Consider the following 11,553-nt stretch of genomic DNA (forward strand, 5'->3'; position numbering starts at 1 on the left):
GACCTGCAGGGAGGGAACAACTACTACCCCTAGTATGAAACAACTACTACCCCCCAGTATGACCTTCAGGGAGGGAAACAACTACTACCCCCAATATGACCTGCAGGGAGGGAAACTACTACCCCCAATATGACCTGCAGGGAGGTAAACTACTACCCCCAATATGAACTACTGGGAGGGAAACAACTATTACCCCCAATATGAACTACTGGGAGGGAAACAACTACTACCCCCAATATGACCCGCAGGGAGGGAACAACTACTACCCCCAATATGACCCGCAGGGAGGGAACAACTACTACCCCCAATATGACCCATAGGGAGGGAAAACTTCTACTTACCCCCAGTATGAAACAACTACTACCCCCAATATGACCTGCAGGGAGGGAACAACTACTACCCCCAATATGACCCGCAGGGAGGGAACAACTACTACCCCTAATATGACCCATAGGGAGGGAAACTACTACTACCCCCAGTATGAAACAACTACTACCCCCCCATATGACCCGCAGGGAGGGAACAACTACTACACCCAATATGACCCGCAGGGAGGGAACAACTACTGCCCCCAATATGAAACAACTACTACCTCCAATATGACCTGCAGGGAGGGAAACAACTACTACCTCCGATATGAAACAACTACTACCCCCACTATATTTACTGTGACTGTAATGCCTTTACCATGGAGCTTATTGTATTAGTATTACCTGTGCTGCTGTAACACACTGAATTTCCCCACAGTGGGACTATTATAGGACTATCTTAGCTTATGAACCACTGGGAGGGATACTACCCCAATTTGAGCAGCTGGGAGGGGAGCACCTAGCACCTCAGTATGACCTGCTGGAGCACCAACTACTATCTCAGTATGAAACCACTGGGTGGAAGAGTAACCACCATTATGGACTGCTGCTAGAGGAGCACCTACTACCTCCAATATGAAGCACAGGGAGCACCAGCTACCCCCAACATGAACCACCTGAGAAGGGGACAACTACTGCCACCAGCAAGAACTGCCTAAAGGGTAGCAGTCACTACACCCAATTTGAACCGCGGCGAGGGGGTAATACTAATTTAAACTGCTGGGAATTGTCCTCTAATCCTTTCTTGTCCCATTATGTACAGTTCCATCACGAGTTGTCGATGAAGTATGGCACAGGCCCAGGGGCTAAGCCAGCCCCATACCTGACGGGTGCCGTCTGCAGCTGACACCTGGCAGTAATGATGATCAGAGATGTACATACATCCTCAGGATAAGCCATCAATGTCTGATCAGCAGTGTCTGGGGTCACTTTAATAGGGCCTGAGCTACAGTCACCCAGCGCTACACACGGTGCACTTCCAACTAGTCTCTAACTGGTCTCCTAAACAGCCAATCTGTGGGGGTCCGCACACAATTTAGGCCCACAGTTTCTTATAGCAGGGATTTCAGGGTCCCTTTCCTCAAGATTTTTGGGAACCACAGCAGTCAGACCCCTGCGCACTCTTAGTTATGCTGTATCCTGTTAGACGAATGTAACCTGCTGGTATTATTCCCTATAGCACAGGAGGCGTTGAGGAGTAAGGTATGTCACTTACACTGAGTAGTGTACAGTAGTGCACTGAATAGTTTGCTCCATGGTCCAGTAAGACCATTTGGAGCACTGGGGCACACAGGAGCACTGCCTGCCACCATAGCACCGTAGTCCCACCCTGGCTGGGCCCGCACCTCTGATTATACTCAATGGAGCTGACTGGCTGGATTGGCTCTTTGGGGGCGAGCAGTGCTCCTAACGGGTGCCCCATGGAGCAAACTACTAACTGAACTGGAACGGCAGGTGACTAGGGTGGACACCACTGCAGTCACTGATTGGCTTAGCGGGCTAAATCCCACCTGTCCTGTGATGTTTAACCTGGATCGTGATGTACCTGGAAACCAGGCGAAGAGGACACCCGGCAGGATACGGAAGCCCAGTGATGCGTCTCAGTGCTGACAGGGGGACAGGAGAGCATATTGTTTTTTTTCATTTCCCCCCACCTCCTGCCCATAATGATTTTTTTGCCCCCCACCGGACTTCTCCTATAATACAGGAAATTGGGCAGAATACCTCTAAGTAGAAGCCAGGTGAGCTTTTTTTTTCTTTTTACAGTCAACCAATATTTCCAGTCCTGGCTAAAGCTAGGTTCACACTGCGTTTTTGTATCCATTTCACTGTGTCTACTTAATACGTTTAATTTACCATACAGAAAAAATGCTGTCAACCACGTCTTTTTGTATGTAAATTTTTGTTTTTTAAACATCAGTTTCCATTAGTTTTTTTTTTTTTAAACAATGTAAGTCAATAGAAGAGTGATGCCGCAGTATAGCAAACAACAGCATCCGTTTCTACAATCTGTTTTTGCATCCGATTTTTCCTTTAAATGTATATGTTAAACGGGACAGCAAAAAAACGCAGTGTGGCCCGGAGCCTAAGCGATTTAGTGAAGTAAATTTTTAATATGCACAAAAATTTCAACTAACATATGTAGCCCCATCACTTCTGCTATCCTTGACTTTGAGGTGTGTCTGTTGACCATCCTGCGTAGGCTACATCCATCTTACTCATGTATTCTGTTACTTCTTGGAAATCACCATATTTATTCCAAAGAGAACACTTCATAGTAAAAAAAAATGTATCTTTATTCATCTTATATCAAAGCATTTTACTAGTGATTCCATAAATATAAATGGCTTTGGAAGGAATCCATAACAAAAATATAGTTTAATCTTCTGGATCACTTATTGTCTTGCGCTTACTCCTCTATATAACGTCATACTTCTAGGATTTGTGGCTTTTCTCCAAAATGGACTGTTTTCACCCCTGCGTATTGAAGCAGGGAAGCAATAGGCGCATGGTCATATCTGTTCAGGTCACGATGCAGGAAATGGACTCTGTTTACCTGCAATACAAATAGGAACATCTATAGACTTCATTCTAACAATGATCAGTGATCTGAGCTATACACATGCTCATAGCCTCTACAATTTTTTTTGTCTGAGAGCAACAGTATCATATTGTTCTACTTCAGAGGGCTGGAATAATACTTAAGGCTGCCTAAAATATAATACAGGAAAACTATGGCTTTTCTGCATTATACAGTATATAAATATAAAACCCCAATAAAACAGACCCCAGTATTTTGCAAACCCGAGTATTACATCTCCAGTATAACAGAGTTCAGATATAGTAGAACCTAGTATTATAGCTCCAATTTAATAGACCCCAGTATTACTGCTTCAGCATGATGTACCCCAGTATTACTGCTTCAGCATGATGTACCCCAGTATTACTGCTTCAGCATAATGTACCCCAGTATTATTGCTTCGGCATAATATACCCCAGTAAAACATACCCAGTGTTACATTAGGCATATAGAGGATCTTACGGCACAACTTCATGACCGCTCTGCCCTCTTATTCCTGACGTTGTACCATTGGGATCAATTTACTGACACTTGTGAGTTAAAATCTTCTAGCTCAGTAGGCCAGCAATGGCATTCTCCTATATCTACTCCACCCCCCCTTTTCTTCCCTCCTTGTCCCTCTCCTTTTCTGCTCTCTTTTCTTTGTTCTCCCCTTGTTTGGGCTTTGGCCGTTTTTGGATTCAGCCCATTTTTCGTATTTACATTATATGACATTATTTGCTATGGGTATGTTCACACAAAGCAATTGAGGCGGAATTCCATGGCAGAACTCTCCGACGTGGAATTCCGCCTGCTTCAGTGTCAGACAGCATCGTTATGGGAGGGTTCTTGCGTCTCCGCTCTCTGACGTTGTCTAATTGTCTCTTTGCGCCTTCCCGGCGGCCTTGTTCTGTTATATATGCAAAATAATAAAATTTAGACTAATAAAGAAAAGAGTATTAGAGTCTCTGTATAATAGACCCAAGTCTTACAGCTCCAGTTTAGTAGATTGAGACAGGGACACACTTACACTCACTTTCTCACGTTTACTTGATTCACTCACCTCCTTCTCCTCGTCCTTTTCAGAACTTGTTTTTGTTATGTAAGGACCATAGATAGCTGACTGTGGGCAGAGGCTCCTGCCTATATCATACAGTCATATAGTTCACATAAAGCAGCCGGCCTAAAGAACCTGTCATCACTAAAACACTGCTGCAAACCAGTAAGCCGTGGGACGCAACTAGTGGCAATGCAGGCCACAGGTTGTACACTCTCTAGAACAGTGCTTCTCAAAGTGTGAGGCGGGCCTCACCAGTGAAGCGCCCCCTAGTTGTTGGTGAGGCCCAGCTGAGGATCCAGTTTTCACAAAGTAACTATGATCTGCACAGTCATTTTACTGTTTGAAAAGCCTCCATATTAGCAAGATTATTAATTTATTTTTGTACTTGCTTTATTGGTATATAGAGCTTGGGAGATGGGTGAAAGGTGGCCCTAGCATTATTTTCAGCTTTTAAATGGACTTCCACCACAGATAGTGAGGCCCAGGCATTGCCTTGTTCTGTTTGGGTGAGGCTCCAGTAGAAAAAGTTTGAGAAGCACTGCTCTAGAGCATGTGTATGTGCTCAGTTCAAACCATTCAGACAGGCGCCTATGGGTCAACTTTAGCCATTGTTATCTCCAGCGGTGCCTTGGACAGAGATGTCAATGGAGTTTATCATAGATTTGCCTTCTGCTGAGTGGTGGTTCAAGTACTTATTGAAGCAAATAACAAATACTTGTAATTGTAAAACTTAAACTTAAAACTTAAAACTAAAAACTTAAACTTTTAGGCTGGGTTCACACTACGTATATTTCAGTCAGTATATTTCAGTCAGTATTGCAACCAAAACCAGGAGTGGATTAAAAACACAGAAAGGATCTGTCCACACAATGGTGAAACTGAGTGGATGGCCGCCATATAACAGTAAATAACTGCCATTATTTCAATATAACAGACGTTGTTTAAAATAACAGCAAATATTTGCCATTAAATGGCGGCCATTCCACTCAATTTCACCATTGTGTGGACAGATCCTTTCTGTGTTTTTAATCCACTCCTGGTTTTGGTTGCAATATGAGGACCACAATACTGACTGAAATATACGTAGTGTGAATCCAGCCTAAAATTGTAAACTTACATACCTGGTCCTACTATTAATGCTCCACCTTGTTGTGCCGGATCCCCTTGAAAATCAAATGCAGGACTCTTCATTGCTCTCCACATGCTTTTGATGTTTCCAGTGATCATGTTTGATTTCACATGGGGGCTTCTTGCTAAAAAACAGCATAATACTTCCCTATTAACCAACATACAATGGATATAAACTTCCCTATTGACCCTCTAAACAACATCAAAACAACAAATAACCCCTTAAATGGCTGTATTACACAGCCTGATGAGCGAGGTAAGATCTGTTGGATCGGCACTTGCTTACAGAGCCTATTGGATGACTCAATCGTACGCCAATTGCTGCACGGCCACCATTGGCAATGTCCAGTGTCTTCCTGCCTTGTGTCGGTATCCCCTGCTGACCACAGCTGCTACTAACAATTCTAACCTATATCTGCAGTGAGCAAATCACTGGCCACGGTGTTGTCCCGTGTTGCTCAATGACTGGCTGAGTGGGACTGTTACTGTAGAGGCGTTTCTAAGGTGTCTGGTGCAGTCAGCGTGGGAGGAGGAGACAAGGCAGAAAGACGCCGGGGGAAGCGTGGAGAGGGTAAGTATACATGTCTATTATTTTTTATATAATGAATCAGCTATTGGCAGAAAATGTTTTTTAAACTTGCTGAAGTACAAAGAAAGACAACCTAGAAAATGATTATATAGTCATTACCTGAAGAGCTAGAACACTCTCCTCTTTTCATGCCCAGTTTGCAATAGATATCTCTGTTAGTATCAACATATATTTCATGACCATATTTGGTTAAGGAACGAAATTGCTGAAAAATAAAAAAAAAAGGTTTTTAGTTAGATCATTGTTTTCTGTCCATTGAAAACATAAGGCATAAATGTGTTTTGCAAAATAAAGCAGTCTTCTCATTGTGGTGCACTTAATGCATGAAGGTAAAAGTGTAACATATATACTAGAGAAGCAAATCTCGAGCATGTAACTGAGCGCTCTACATTTGATTACTAGCGGCTGAAGGAGTTAGATGCAGCCTTATGGAGTCCTGGAAAACATGGATACAGTGAATGGCTATGTTCACACACAGTATTTTGCTCAGTATTTTGCAACCAAAACCAGGAGTGGATTGAAATTACAGAAAGGCTACGTTCACACACTGTTGAAATTAAGTGGATTGCCGCCATTTAATAGCAAATAACAGCTAGAGCCCCTCATACTTACTTGATCGCGCCGCTGAGATGAGTCCGACGCTCATAGAGAATGAATGGTGAGTCCGACGCTCCATTCATTCTCTCTGAGCGTCGGACTCATCTCAGTGGTTCACGCGCCGGGCTTCCTGCGGGGATATCTCCGTCCCAGGATCGGCCAAAGAAGCGGGACCCGGCGCGATCAAGTAAGTATGAGGGGCTCTAGCAGGGGGTTCGGAAGCCTGTCACCCCGGCATCGGGGGTGACAGGTCCTCTTTAAATCTCTGTGTTTTTTTTAAACAGATTATGATGCAGATTTACTTGCAGATTTTACTGCAGAAAAATAAATGCAGTGATTCCATGGACAAAAAAGTAACTTTATTTTTTCATAATGAAAATATATAGTTTGAAGAGAAACAGCGTCACTCTTGCCACAATTGTGTGGTATTGTGGCTCAGTTCCATTGAAGAGAATAGAACTGGTTTGTAATACCCACACACAACCTGAGGACAGGTATGGTGTTGTTTTTAGAAGAAAGCAGCTACATTTTCCAAATCATGGATAACCCCTTTAAATACGTTTACCTGTATATGTTGATATGAGGACTGCCCAATAACAATAAGCCTGACATCTGCAGCCTTAAGACAATGCAAAAAAAAATAAAAAAAAATTTAGATGCATAAAAACTCAGTTTTTATATAATAGTTACAGTAATGCACTAAAATTGGGAATTTAAATAAACTTAAAATTATTTTCTAGGGATATTTTAAATCATATAAACATGATGGGGGAGATTTACCAAACATGGTGTAAAGTGAAACTGGCTCAGTTGCCCCTAGCAACCAATCAGATTCCACCTTTCATTTCACACAGACTCTTTGGAAAATGTAAGGTGGAATCTGATTGGTTGCTAGGGGCAACTGAGCCAGTTTCCCTTTACACCATGTTTGATAAATCTCCCTCGATATATTGACTTATTGTAAGGTTCTAATAATACAGCCAGGCAATATCAGGTTCCTAGTAATGTGCTTATTAGCCTGAAATCCTGTTTGCTGTTATTAAGCAATTGCCTAAGGTGATCTTATAGATTTTCCTAAATTCTGTTAGAAAGACAAAAAAAAGTTACGCATCTCTTTGGTGATAATAATACGGCTAAATGCAATGCCATGTAAACTTCTATTAAATATAGTAAATACTTAGTGCAGCATTACTTTTATTACTGTTGTTATCCTCATCCTCCTCATTGTTATTATTGCCATCATCACTACTGCCCTTGTATTCCTATTTCATACCTGTAGATAGCTTTTTGGAATCTTCGCCAAATCTTCCACATATTCTTTACATGTATAGCAGAGGAAATTCTACAAAAAACAAAACAAAACAAAGTCTGCAATATTCTAGCAACTGTTAAATACAAAATGGTTTTCTGGATTACTGAAAATGTGCCCACTGCTAGCAATGGTGATAAAATAACAAAAGAAATCAAATAAAAGGAATTGTCTGGCCTTTTTTTTAGCCTTACCTTTCCATGCTCCCTCGGTGGACTCCTTTGGTGAGCCTCCACTTCCAACACTTCTGGAGAGTGACAGCCTGCTCAGCCAATCTCTGACTGAGACGGAACAGCCCTGTGGCCAGTGATTGGCTGAGCAGGCTCTCACTCCTGAGACAGACTCCGAAGTGAAGGCTCTGCAGTCAGCGAGGGACATCGGTGACTCCAGATGAGGACAAGGGGTGATCCCTTGCTATAATAGCATGAGGGATATTCGGGAAGTCAGGAACAAAACAGAGACAAGGTCAGAAAGTCCAGGAGTAGCATGTCAAAACCAACCACAAAGGCAAAGAGAACCCCAAGGCACATGCAAAGGTCAGTAGGCAGATAAGGTGTGGCAGAGGAAGGAGGCACAGACGGAGGTAAATCTGTTACGGGGCCACTGCTTTTTCAAACAACTTCCCTCCTTCTTACAGGCTATGTGATTTCTAATGTATTTGTAAAAAAAAAATGACCCCAAGAAAAAGCCCTAAGGTGTTTTGTTTCCCTGCAAATTGCTGTCCACTGCCTGTTGTTAAGGGTGTTACGTCAGTGAAAGACCCAGACAGAACACAGGGAGTAGGGGTGGGGCTTACATAGTGTTATGCACAGATAAGAACATAGATTGATTGCATTGTGAACCCTTTAGTGTTCTCCAGCATGTCCAGCCCTGCCTGATAGATAAATCAACCACAGTGAGAGAGCTCTGGTTGTGGCTTATCTGTCCTGATACAAAGGGGTTGGCTCTGATTCTACATCACGCCCGACCCCTATTACGGGAGAGCTCCATACACCTAAAGGGCCTTCTACACAAACCGATCACTGGCCAGGAGCATTGCTAGAAACACTTCTTTGGCTGATAATCATCCCATGTAAAAATGACAGCAATCAGCTGAGGGGAAATCGCGAAATCGCCCGATCCACAGCTGATCACATCTTTTGGATTGCAGTAAAATATATCTCTATCGGCCGCACATATTCCTGTGTGAGCAGGGGATGTGTGGCCAAAAGCAAAGAGAAACTGGCAGCACGGATATGCTTACATCCATACTGTCAATTTCCAGTTCACCAGCAGTGCATACAAGCCTTCTGCGGTGCTGTGTGATCCGGCATCCCCTTCTCCAGCTCCCCCATCCTGCTCTCTCTTCAGCCCATTGCCTTCTCAAGAATGATTGACAGCAGGAAGCAGGGCCAGACAGGAAAGCCGGATGCTGGAACACACTATGTGTATGCACTGCTGGTGATCTGGAAACTGACAGCACGCATAAATGCATACGGGGCCCATGTCGGACGATGTAAAAGGACCCGACATGAGACTAAGGTGTATGGGGACCTTAACTTTCATGCGTATAAAGAGGACAGGAAAGAGAAATGTATCTTAACATCTAAGGTGCTTGGGGACTTTTAAGGTAGCCATACACCTTCAATAAATACTAATAGTATTAGAAAGATTTTGTATGAGCCATTTACCAAAGAATGCTGCTGACTAGGGATGGTGCTCTCTGCAATGATTCCCGCTGTCTTCCACCTCCGTGCAGCGGGTGGATACAGCGGGAGGACCGCCTGGAAAACTGGGATACAGCCATAGCCATAGGCTGTATCCCAGTTTTCCAGGCGGTCCTCCCACTGTATCCACCCGCTGCACGGAGCGGCCAGACAGGGGGAATCTGATGCTGAGCGTTCGGGTTCATACAAACCCGAACCTCGGCAGGTTCGGACCATCCTTACTGCTGACATTACCTACATTGCTGCGGTTATTACATCCTGCCATAACCTATTCCAATACATTATTACTAGCAACATAGGGAGCTTAAAGGGGTATTCCACTTAAACAACTTTTGATATGTTGCTGCCCAAGATGAGACTAACAATTCATTCCATATTATCTATTCAGTCTCATTCCCCCAGTTCTGAGCTGCTGCTTTTCTCTGTGTTTCCCCCTCTCTTCTGAGATGGCTGATGTAAACAAGTCCCTTACAGGCTTTGGCTGGGTTCACACTTCGTATATTTGAGGCTGTATATTTCAGGCCTCATAGCAACCAAAACCAGGAGTGGATTGAAAACACAGAAAGGCTCTGTCCACACAATGTTGAAATTGAGTGGATGGCCGCCATATAACAGTAAATTACTGCCGTTGTTTTAAAATAACAGCACATATTTGCCATTATATGGCGGCCATCCACTCAATTTCAATATTGTGTGAACAGAGCCTTTCTGTGTTTTCAATCCACTCCTGGTTTTGGTTGCTATGAGGATCAAACTTGAGGACCAAATACAGCCTCAAATATACGTAGTGTGAACATAGCCCCCATCTGCAACCTGGTAGCTACTTTGTAATACTGGGACGGTTATTCTGAGGTAAAGTTGCTAATAAAATAACTAACTGTGATTAACCCTCCCAGCATTGCAAAGAAGCTACAATGTTGCATATAAAGCCAGTCAGGGACACGTTTACATCAGCTGTCTCAGAATAGAGGGGGGAGACAGATAGAAAAGCTCACACGCAGATTTTTGTGTCTTTAGCAAAAGCAGCAGCTCAGAACTCAGGGAAGGAGACTGAATAGATAATAACAAGTCTGGAATAAATTGTTAGTCTCACCATGGGCAGCAGCATATCAAAAGTTATGTTTGAGTCGATTACCCCTTTAATAAAATACATAATTCCATGTAGTTCTACCTATTGTAATGCAGTGTTTGATCCATAGTAAAAACAAACTGACCCTTGAGAAAGACAGCACTTTGAATAAAAATTCCTTTCAGATTTCAACCATGGTTTATAGATTGTAAGCCCTCATGGGCAGGGTCCTCTTCCCCCATTGTACCAGTCTGCCATTGCCTTCATGTAACCTGTTTTTGATCTTGTATTGTTTCTGTTTGTTACCCCCTATCTATTGTATAGCGCTCTGGAATTAAGGGCACTCTATAAATAAAGAATAATAATAATAATATTATTGGCATCAGAATTAATCCCTGAATAAACATCCCACCTCCTATAAGCTGTGCTCTTACCCGCACAAATATTATGAGGGCTTTACCATCTCTGTACAAGTCCCCAAACTGAAAGCTCTTGCCATACTGATCTCTGAGCAGGCAGGAGGCAGCTAATTCCAGGTCAGGGTGGTACATGGCGTTCCACAGCTCCACACTATTCCCATCCGTATTCCGGCCTATTTGCTGGATGACTGGAGAACTTTCTGTGGCCATGTTGTGCTTCCTTCATCTGCTGGGTGGGATACAACACTCCCTCTATAAGAGTTTGTAGCAGCAACAGTTGCTTTCACGTGGGTGGAGTTTCCATGCGCACAAGCTGTATAAACTGCATTCCTGGTTAACTCCTTCAGTGATCCAAGCCTTCACAACTGTACACATAATACTAGCAAGACTCAGCATGTTTCTAATATGTTGCAGGAAAAATTAACATGTAGCTATTTAGTGCTACATTGTTGGTGCTTTGTGATATATCCTCTAGTCAGTTTGCATTAGGATCACCTTTAAAGGGGTACTCCAGTGAAAAGCTTTTTTCCAGTAATTGAAACACTTTACAAAAGGTATATAACTTTGTAATATGCTTCAATCACCTATCTGCCCCCCTTCCCTATCTTTTCTCCCCCTTACCACGAAGTGAAGTAAACTTATTCTTACCTAATGACTGTTGACCCCAGGCTGCTCTGTGGCAGCCATTTTATGACAATTACATCATCAAGAGGGAGGTGGGTCTAAACCCTGTTAAGCCAGCCTCCCT

At 43.1% G+C, this 11,553-nt stretch overlaps 1 pseudogene; it reads right to left on the minus strand.

Moving 5' to 3' along the window:
- Positions 1-2,644: 2,644 nt before the first annotated feature.
- LOC138775732 (peroxiredoxin-like 2C) lies at positions 2,645-11,060 on the minus strand (annotated as a pseudogene).
- Between the last annotated feature and the right edge of the window lie 493 nt (positions 11,061-11,553).

The sequence above is a fragment of the Dendropsophus ebraccatus genome, unplaced genomic scaffold (assembly GCF_027789765.1).
Source record: "Dendropsophus ebraccatus isolate aDenEbr1 unplaced genomic scaffold, aDenEbr1.pat pat_scaffold_1968_ctg1, whole genome shotgun sequence".
In the NCBI taxonomy this organism is placed as follows: Eukaryota; Metazoa; Chordata; class Amphibia; order Anura; family Hylidae; genus Dendropsophus; species Dendropsophus ebraccatus.